Here is a 10,800-nt window from a genome sequence, read left to right on the forward strand (position 1 = left end):
AATGTGGATGATTCCAGGAGACTCAGTGCTGTAGGAATGTGGATGATTGCAGGAGACTCAGTGCTGTAGGAATGTGGATGATTGCAAGAGACTCAGTGCTGTAGGAATGTGGATGATTGCAAGAGACTCAGTGCTGTAGGAATGTGGATGATTCCAGGAGACTCAGTGCTGTAGTAATGTGGATGATTGCAGGAGACTCAGTGCTGTAGTAATGTGGATGATTGCAGGAGACTCAGTGCTGCAGTAATGTGGATGATTGCAGGAGACTCAGTGCTGTAGTAATGTGGATGAATGCAGGAGACTCAGTGCTGTAGTAATGTGGATGATTGCAGGAGACTCAGTGCTGTAGTAATGTGGATGATTGCAGGAGACTCAGTGCTGTAGTAATGTGGATGATTGCAGGAGACTCAGTGCTGTAGTAATGTGGATGATTGCAGGAGACTCAGTGCTGCAGTAATTTGGATGGATGCAGGAGAGTCAATGCTGTAGTAATGTGGATGATTGCAGGAGAGTCAATGCTGTAGGAATGTGGATGATTGCAGGAGACTCAGTGCTGCAGTAATTTGGATGATTGCAGGAGACTCAGTTATGTAGTAATGTGGATGATTGCAGGAGACTCAGTGCTGTAGTAATGTGGATGAATGCAGGAGACTCATTGCTGTAGTAATGTGGATGATTGCAGGAGACTCAGTGCTGTAGTAATGTGGATGATTGCAGGAGACTCAGTGCTGTCGGAATGTGGATGATTGCAGGAGACTCAGTGCTGTAGTAATATGGATGATTGCAGGAGACTCAGTGCTGTAGGAATGTGGATGAATGCAGGAGACTCAGTGCTGTAGGAATGTGGATGATTGCAGGAGACTCAGTGCTGTAGAAATGTGGATGATTGCAGGAAACTCAGTGCTGTAGGAATGTGGATGATTGCAGGAGACTCAGTGCTGTAGGAATGTGGATGATTGCAGGAGACTCAGTGCTGTAGGAATGTGGATGATTGCAGGAGACTCAGTGCTGTAGGAATGTGGATGATTGCAGGAGACTCAGTGCTGTAGGAATGTGGATGATTGCAGGAGACTCAGTGCTGTTTGAATGTCGATGGAAAACATTGTCAGGGGATTGTTGGGCACTATAAAGTGGATAATTTGATTGGATGCTCTGTTATTGGATGTGAGCATGTGGAACATTTTTATGCTTGCCTTTATTCTCGTGGAAACTGCTTTTAATCATATGCAGTACTGTATTGTGTGAAAGAAACATTTTGGAATTTTTTGTGCAATAATTATTACTTTTATACACCACTGCTCATCATAATCATAATTATTATTGTGATTATAAAGCCAAGCTTGATGGCACATGGGATGATCCCATGGGATAGGCCGAACATTGATTTGAGGACCTTTATGGATGTTAATTGCTCTGAAACCCTGTCTGGTAAGTATAACAGGGTCGACTGCACAGTAATATGATTGCATAGTAGAAGGTAGAATATCTCAATTGGTAGCATGCTCACCTTTGAGGTGTCTGTATCTCCAGTTTAAATGCACTGGAATGACCATTCTGCCGGTGTGATAGCATCAAACATCCTTATGAGGGAACATTAAGCGAGCTGTACGATCATATCTTTGGACATGAAAGACCCCAAGTCTATTAATTTCCCCAAATAGACTTTTCTTTGTGAAATTTTTTTCTTTCAATATCCTTTATGCAATTTTTTTCTTTTTTTTTTTAGAAATTCTAGCTGTTTCGTAAAACTTTGTTAAAAGATAGATTAAAATGGGTCAGAAGTTAATTAAAAACAGTGTATGGCTTTCAAGTGCCTCTCCACCATCATCCAGCTTTCAACAATCCAGCCTCCATCTCCCTCCTCCTCTTCTTTTGCTGTCTGCCTAGTCCATTCCTCATGTCTATCTTGTTCCCCACCCAATTCTTAAGTGTTCCTTGTTTCATTGAAAGAGACGTGAAAGAGCTGTCTTCCACCCCTGTCCCACCACCAGAAAAATAAATTATCTTCAATTGGCCTCAAAAAACATTTATAGAACTCCCAAATCATAAGTGGTTGGCTTTTTGTATTGTGTGGACAGCTGACTGCTTTTCCTTCATCTACAATGCCTTATATAAATGAATATTAGGGATAACAACTGTTTTAATGTGTAATTGAAGTAATATTGTAGATTAAGTTAATGGAGTGTGGATATGATCCAGATTTGATGGGCCATACGCTGTCGTGCTGTGTCCTAATGTGTCCTTAATGATTATGTGACTGCTTGTTGTGGGTGTTAATATTTGCTTGAAACTTTATAATAAGGTATCTAATAAATTGTTGCTCTAATACCTTGTAAGGCTTGTTTTGACTGGAATCATAGGCAAGCCATGTTTGATGAAAAACAACAGGGAAGTTTGGCAGTTGCAAAATGAAAGCAATTTCTCTTCCTGGGCACTCCTCTGATTAGTTCACGAAACACGGCAGCATGGCCTGTTCATGCTTCGACCATTAATTGGAGAGACTCGAATGTTCCTAATATAACTTCCTGTTATTTATTTATTTTACCACAATGGTTTGTCTACAACGGAGCACCAAGCCATCCACCGGAATTGATTCAGCAATAATAGTGCCATGGGATGCATTCTCCACTGAGTTGTCCAAAGGCATGTGGGATCTGGATGAGGTGTGGAAAGCAGAAATTGGTGATTACAGAGCCAAAATGAATGACTGAGATCAACATTTTAAAGTGTATGGCTTCCTTTAAAATCTCTTACTTCAAATGAATTTCAAAATGAAATAGCCAAAATTCAATATGTCCACATTCAAATCATCTCTTGTATCCACAAACACCTGGACTTCATCGTCCACAAGACAACTTGCAGGAAAAGAATATTGTCGAACAAATGCATTTGAAACCCGTTATGTCTTCTCAAGTCTCTCAGTGGAGTCGAGAATTGCGACTGTTTTCGGTGTTTCGACACACCGCTTGCTTGTGGAACACATCCAAAACAGGGGGTTGCAAATCCAAATACAGTGGCTTTGAGTAAAATGGCTTGCGAAGATGGAGGCTTGTGGCCTCCTTTGCCTCAGGTGCTCAACACATCTGAATGGAATTGCCATTTGCCAGAATCGAGCCCCAGAGAGTCAATCGCACAAATGTGTAGCAGAAACCATGAGAGTGTGTGGAGGAAGTGAACTATATTTACAGCCCGTCCTTACTTTCCTTTTATCTCCATCTTGTGAGCAACTTGTATTTCTTGCATGGCTTCTGGCAATAAAGGAAACTGAGTGAGATAAGGTTATAGTTTACAACAAAGCTACTGGACAGATAAATAGACAAATAGATAACTTAGAATCAACAATCACTGGCAATCGGGAAGTTTTATTGCCACGGGTAATCATTCCAACCGTAATAACATCCTGGACAAGCATAACTAATCCAGTACAAAACATTAGTTACTCTACACATCAAAGTGTAATCCTACCAAAACTATTGGGTGCTTATTTTGGGGCCTTCATAAAGAAGAAAAGCAAATGATAACGACTGTATTTACACACTAATTTCCAATACACCATGCACACCACCTCCCTTAACTTACTCGCCATGCCGATCAAGAACTGTGTTGTGCAAATCATCTTTTTGCATTCACTCTTTCACTCATTGAAATACAATACAAATATTGAAGCAAAGAGTGGCATTTAGTCTGATCAATGCTTGTATGAATTGGTTGAAGTGTCCCAACTTATACCATAAGAAAAGTGTACTACCAAGAAAAGACCATGCTCTCGTAACGTAAAATGGATAGTCTCAATATTAGCACTCACTCGATGTATTATGAGGGCCGTGAACATGTGCATCCAGTAACAAAGACAACTAGAGAGTTCATAGAACACAATACCCTGCTCAGTGTTCAAAGTTATACTTCACTTTTAATAAAATAATGATTTTAAATATCGTTAAAAAAATCCAGAAGTTTAGCACAACTGAAGAAGTTTTATACACAATGACTACATATTGTAATAAGATGACAACATCACAGTTTCGGAGATGGAGGCTTTATTGACCACCATATACCGCAGCATCAATCGGCATCGTACAGAGTCATGTCGCGGCCTCTTCTTCAACCTGATGCTGCACCCTCTGACATGCCGCACCCACTTCCCAGGAGCTGTGATTGACAGCACCTATTACAAACACCACCCAATAGAACACATCCAAGTACTGCAAAACTGGAGGTGCTTAGAAGTATTATGAATGTGATTTGTATTTTTGTATTCAAGTATATAATTCCTTTTAATTAAAGACTTAAAGAGGTTTAAAGGTGGAAAAATAAATCAATTTCTGGGTTTTACCACTACTTAACCAGTCTCTATTGCATCAACAACCTAACACATTACATCAGTTCTTCATTCCTGTTGTTTGTATCCTTTATAACATCCTTAAAAACAGAAAGTTTCCTGTTTGGAATGATTTTTCAATGTTGTTTGACTGCCAGACAGGCAAACAGTGACAATATTATCTCACTCCTCTCTGCGCATGTGCGATCGGGACGAGTTCAGCGCCAAAGTACAGTAAAATGGCAAACTTGTCTTCCTATTCATGATCTGATTTGTGTTCAAAATATATTATTCAATTTGTTGATCTCGATCAATGTTATCAATCTCATTGCATTTCAAGAATAGTAGGCTGTCGTGTGATGCTACATTGGTCAAATTCTAGCTGCATCATTTTGCACGATGTGCAGTAGATGGGAGGGCTAGTATACAGAAATAGAACAGGTATCATGGAGGTTCTATATCACCTTTACCTCTGTCTGCGATGTCTTGTGATCCTCAAATTAATATAATTACCTCGTACACGCAAAGCAAAATGTGAGGTTAAGCAATTGGTTCATGTCCATCCATCTGTCTGTTTATCGTATCAGTTTATGATCGAGGATCAACTTATTTAACTGACCTTACATCCCCATCAGAAGTATGGTGTGCTCTGTGATGCAGCATCCTTGCTCAAACTGCATCAAAACAATTTTTTTTTTAGTTTTATAGAACAACTGTTTTGGATGAACCCACCACACTAGACAGCTGAGCTACGTTGCTCCAATTGTAGTATATATTCTCAAGGTTTGAAAGCCAGATTTTCAAAGCTTTTTCAATGCTACGAGTGATTTCAGGTGAATATAATCGATGTCATAATTGTCTTACAACACTGACATGTCGTGTTGTTTTCTGACTCGTCATGTGAAAGGACAGGCATACCATGCCGATGTGCCAGACTTCTGCCGATACATAGATTTCCCCTTTGTACATGCAAATTTGTCGTTTTTACCACACTATAAGGGCACAAAGGTTGTTTAGGGTTGGTATGTAATCTGAATGGTCAACTTTAAAAGATTAAAAGCTTCATTTTTATGACTTTTTCCCCCTTTAATATATACAATTATGATTTGATGTTTACCTGGACTTTTGTTTCCTAAAAGCAGTCATGGACCTATATATTATTTGATGGAAATTTTTTCTTTATATTTATAGTAAGCAATACAGATGTTATCACTCGTTTCCAAACTTAAAATTGTTTGCTGAAAAGCAAGATAGCGGCAGGTGACGTAACAAAGACTGTGGAACCGCAAGTAATGAATTATTAAATTTCTCTTCATGGAAAACATCAAGACTGTTGAAATTTACAGATGATTGGCTACACTGTATGGTAATAATTGCCTGTCAAGGACATCTATATGAAAGAGCACATTGTGGGTAAGCAGTTTTTGACAGACGAGGCTATTAATAATGATTTCCTGCACTGGCTATGGACATGTCCAAAATATAGATTGCACACAAAAGTTTCCACTACGATGATACAAGTGTGTCTCTCAACCTGGATAATTATCTGGCAATGGTAAGTGGGCAATTGTTTTGTTGTATATCACCAATGCAAGCTTAGTCACAGGTATGAATCCAAGTGCTGGTCAAATTTGAGCATTCCTCAGCTATTGCATGTTGAATGATTTATTTTCCACTTTTTTGCTAAATCTACCTTGCCATGTCCCATGCTCACTGTATAGTATGAAAAACATTGCCATGACTGGTGTGTCCTTGACATTAACCAAAGATAGGAGGTGTATTGTCCATCTTCTCTTCGCCATGTTCCCCGTCCCATCCCCATCCCTCTCCCTTCCACAGTTCACCTAATGTGTCTGTTCCCCACTGTTTTGTCCCTTCCACTCCCGCCCCTCTTGTCTCATGCTTCCTTGCTGTAAGTTGTGTGTTAGCTCTCATACGAGCCTCGACCAAGGTATACAAAAAAAAAAAAAAAAATTGGTATGAGATGGGACATCTTGCCATGATCGAGTACTTTTTTGATGTCTCAGAGGTCATTTTGATGGCCAGGTTTATCTAAATGCCATTTTGACTGGAAATATAGTGCCACTTGTGACATCAACTATTGGTCTTGTGTTGAAATCTATTTATTTGTGAAATCCCTTGCTTATGTCCACAGGTCAATGGGAAGGATCTGTCAAAGGCAACACACGAGGAGGCTGTCGAGGCCTTTCATGCAGCCAAGGAGCCTATCGTGGTGCAGGTGCTGCGGAGAGTACCTCCATCCTCTGGCAATTCTATCCGCGGTGCATCAGCTGGTAGCAAACGCCATGCCGGAGGGATGGAGAGAGGTCGGGTAGATGCCAGTACACAAACGGAGCAGTCCTGGGACGAGCATAGCCACTCTAGTCCAGCAACTCCACCCGTACCCACCATTCATCCCTTTTTGTTGGGAGACAGGTAATTCTTATATTTTCTCATTATTATTTTAAATAAATTAATTATCCCTGAATTTTTACTTAGTTAGTAGTGAAATAGATTTTTTATTGTAACTTCACTTGAGAAAAGTTGGTTTGCACGGGAAGTCAAAACGTTCCCCACCCCTTCCATGAAAAAATGATTCTGCATCAGTCAAACTCTCCACAAATATTAGTGTTTTTGTTGTAGATTCCAGCTCGTGTCACATTTTTCGGAGTTGTGGGTGAATTTCCTGATACCATTGGAATATATCGTATTTTTTGCTCCGAAACTCGATGAAAATGGAAAGACCCTTTGATACCCGCTCATAATTTGTGATGTCATATAATGTTTTTGGTATTCTTAATATGGATAGCATTTTATAATGCCGTTAATTATGTATTTCTATGAGACTGTTCTCTTTTCAAACAGCCTGATCTCTGACCATCAGTTTGGAGTCAGGCCCCATCACTCAAATCTGGACATGCTGCTGCTCCTTCCTCAGCAATGGTTGGAGGCTCTATATTTCAAAATAGTGCGGTATCCTGCTCTGCTTGCCAAGCTCTCTGCCTGTGGCATGAAGGACCATCTTCATGTGATCAACTCCTTCATGAGACTGGAAACTTGTATAAAAAGTAATTTAACAAACAAACAAATAAACAAGAACGACGTTGTGCAGAGCACAGTTGTGCAGAGTCCATCTTCTCCTCGCCATGTTCCCCGTCCCATCCCCATCCCTCTCCCTTCCACAGTTCACCTGTGTCTGTTCCCCAATGTTTTGTCCCTTCCACTCCCGCCCCTCTTGTCTCATGCCTCCTTGCTGTGAGTTGTGTGTTAGCTCTCATACGAGCCTCGACCAAGGTATACAAAAAAAAAAAAAAAAAAAAGCACGAGACTTGCAAAATCCAAGAAAACAAAAGTTGCCATGGAAACAGCAATTTGGTAATTCCGAAAATTTGACCTATCAAGTGTTTTACATGTTTGATTGTTATGCAAAACAAATTTGACTGATACATTTTCTAATTGCAGCCTACTAGGTGTTCTACAAGTTTCAGATGGCATTGGCCTTGACCTTTGACTAATTTTGAGCAAATATTACTCGCATATATTACACATATGTACAAATAAGCTGTGTAAGTTTCAATTTGACACATTGAAAAATAAGAGGAAAGGTAATAATAATACATTCACAAAAGTCCCATTTGATTATAATGGGATGAAGTTGTTGTCATGGAAACCGATGACATGTCTAAAAGGCTAAATTATTCGTTCTTATCTTTGGTGATCCAATTTAATGACCCCATATGCAAATTCTGTTCAAATCAAAATATAGACCAATTACTGCAATGTTGTCCCAAGAAGAAAGCCAGACAGAACAATACACACACGCACGCACACGCGCACGCGCGCGCACACACACACACACACACACACACACACACACACACACACACACACACACACACACACACACACACACACACACACACACACACACACACACACACACACACACACACACACACACACACATATATACATATAAACACACAGACACAGATATATTATGCACTGGCAAGTGCTTAAAAAGCTATTTCATTTGAAGTTATAACCTTAATTGGATACTGCCCGGATCATCATTGACTGATTTCCCAACTGCCCGGATCATCAGCTGGGCACCATTTGTCATCGAGGTTTCGATCCTTCCAGCCCAGAACCTCTCCAAATGACAGTCCCACAACCCCTGTCGCATGTCAACATCAATGGACCCACAACCGCAAAGTTGTATCCAGTCAGTTATCACAGCAATGCAATATCCTTATTCAAACTTAATTAGGGTACCCTGTGAGTACAGGGTACCCTATTGTTTTCCTTCTGTTTATTATTATTACGCATTATTAGGGTACCCTGTCAGTACAGGGTACCCTATTGTTTTTCTTCTGTTTATTAGGGTACCCTGTGAGTACAGGGTACCCTATTGTTTTCCTTCTGTTTATTATTATTATTATTACGCATTATTATTATTATTATTATTTTTCCGCCGGCATTTTGCACCCTTTTTCGCTTTAAAAATCATTTTCTCTGGAACACTAAGTCCGATCGACAGAAAATTTTCACCATAGTATGTATCTTTTTTGATAGCACAATCACGTTATAATTATGACGTCATTGGTCACGTGGTACGGTCGCCATCTTGAAAAAAGCGATAAACTTTGGACATCTGTATCTCGGAAACCGTGCAATGGAAAATTTTTTCGTTTGATACATTTTACTAAGCTCCCTATGGGGAACACGTGTGATTTTTCGTGACGTCATAGGTGAAGCGATATACCGGTGAAAATTCGTCAAGTAGAACGCCATATAGGAAAAATCTGAAAAATTCTGAGCGTCATCTACACCAAAATTCATCGTCAAAAATGTTTTTTGACGTCATCGATGACGTAATTCGGCCGCCATCTTGTTTTTTAGTGTTTTTTTAAAAATCTTCTTCTCCAGAACGGCTGTGCAGATTGCGTGCGGAACTTAACACGCACATTCTCCCTGAGGTCCTCTTTCAAGTTTGTTAATTTGTTGTTGATACGTCACATGGTTTGGCGGCCATCTTGAAAAAACCCTAAAACCTTCAAACATCTTCTTCTCCAGAAGCGCTGGTCCAATGAAGGCGAGATTTCAGAACTATATTCGTGAAATGCATGCGATACAAGTTTGTTAATTTCGAAGTGATAGGTCACGTGGTTTGGCCGCCATGTTGGATTTAAGAAAAATATTAAATAATGTTTTCTCTGGAATTTCAGAAGCCATCGAAGAGAAAATTTGCAAGTGCCTTCCTCCCTCAGGTCTGCATACATGGTAAAAAATTTTTACCTCAGAAGTCACATGGTTTGGCGGCCATCTTGGATAGAAAAATAGACCTTATCCGATTTACACGAAACTTCACACAGTTGTTCGGGTCGACGAGGGAAAGCAGAATTTAAATTTATGATATCATAGGTCACAAGGTTCGGCAGCCATCTTGGATTGAAAATGAATAAATTTTAAAAATCTTCTTCTCCAGAAGGGCAAGACAGATGAAGACGAAACTTCACACATATATTCCCCATGAGGTCCTTTCTCAAGTTTGTTAATTTGTTCTTGATCGGTCACATGGTTTGGCGGCCATCTTGAAAAAACCCGAAAACCTTCAAACATCTTCTTCTCCAGAAGCGTTAGCCCAATGAAGGGGAGATTTCAGAACTATATTCGGGACAGGAAGGCGATATAAGTTTGTTAATTTCGAATTGATAAGTCACATGGTTTGGCCGCCATCTTGGATTTAAGAAAAATATTAAATAATCTTTTCTCTGGAACCGCTTAACCTAACGAATCGAAAGTTTGCAATTATCATCTACCGTCGTGTATACGCGCGTGGTAAAAATTATGATGTCACACGTCGCATGGTTTGGCGGCCATCTTGGATAGAAAAACGCACCTTTACCGATTAACACGAAACTTCATAAACGTGTTCCAATACCCAGTAGGAAGCAGAATCTAAATTTGTGATGTCATAGGTCACATGGTTCATCAGCCATCTTGGATTGAAAATGAATAAATTTTTAAAATCTTCTTCTCCAGAAAGGCAAGACAGATTAAGCCGAAACTTCACACATATATTCCCCATGAGGTCCTTTCTCAACTTTGTTAATTTGTTCTTGATTGGTCACATGGTTTGGCGGTCATCTTGAATTTACCTTAAAACCTTCAAACATCTTCTTCTCCAGAACACCTGATCTGATCAAGGGGAAACTTCACACCCCTATTGCACATGAGTAGGGAATACAAGTTTGTTAATTTCTAATTGATAGGTCACATGGTTTGGCAGCCATGTTGAATTTAAGAAAAATATTAAATAATGTTTTCTCTGGAACTGCTTAACCTATCGAAGCGAAAATTTGCGTCTGTCATCGTCCATGATATCTGCATACATGGTAAAAATTATGAGGTCACAAGTCACATGGTTTGGCCGCCATCTTAGATTGAAGGATAAATATTAATTCATGTTTACTCTGGAA

Source organism: Eptatretus burgeri, chromosome 10 (genome assembly GCF_056783735.1).
Source record: "Eptatretus burgeri isolate ZD-2024b chromosome 10, Ebu_testis_v1, whole genome shotgun sequence".
NCBI lineage: Eukaryota > Metazoa > Chordata > Myxini > Myxiniformes > Myxinidae > Eptatretus > Eptatretus burgeri.